Source organism: Chrysemys picta, chromosome 22 (genome assembly GCF_011386835.1).
Source record: "Chrysemys picta bellii isolate R12L10 chromosome 22, ASM1138683v2, whole genome shotgun sequence".
Taxonomy (NCBI): Eukaryota; Metazoa; Chordata; order Testudines; family Emydidae; genus Chrysemys; species Chrysemys picta.
The window spans coordinates 1,990,287-1,990,998 of record NC_088812.1 but is presented as its reverse complement, the minus strand read 5'-3'; positions in this window follow the sequence as shown (position 1 = coordinate 1,990,998).

Sequence of the window (712 nt, the reverse complement as noted above, 5' to 3'; positions counted from 1 at the left end):
CTGATCTCGGTTTGGGTCTGGGCAGCACCCGGCGCAATGGGGGGGTCACAACCTTGCCCAGGTCTCTGGGTACTAAGTATCTAGTAAGGAATACCTCATTCTCTCCAGTCTCTGAGGCCAGATCTCCCCGTCCCGGGTGGAAATGCCCCTGGTCTAACAGGCAGTGGGAGGTTATAACACGGGAGGTTTACGACGTATGTTGGAGTTGTGCCCCCAGGCCGCGGCTGAGTTTTGGGGCCCTAGACGGGCCGGGTGCTGCAGACACAGAGGGGCAGAGCCTAGAGCTCCCAGGCTAAAATCCCAGTTCTGCATGTGCAAAAGCAGTTGCAGAATCGGGGTCGTAAATCACAAGAGCCTGTTTCCTGCGTCCCCACATGCAGGAGTGCAGCTGCCTCTGGTGTGGACCACGGCAGCCGTTTGGAACAGGCAGTGAGGGAGAATCGCGGCTCCGGGGGCCTTTCAGGGGGTGGAATTTAGGGGGAGGGTCCCGTAATAAGTTCGGGAGGCGAAGGTTGGGCTCGGGGTGGCGTTTCGGTGGGTGGCCGGGGCCCAGTGACCGGCCAGGCTCCCCACCCGGTGGGCAGGCTGGGCGCGGCGGCTGTGGGGACGGTGCCAAGGAGCAGCTGAGATGTGTGATGTCAGAAGGGAAGGCTCAGAACCGGGATTAGCCGATTAGGGGCGATTAGCACTTAACTCCTCCGTGCCCACGTCC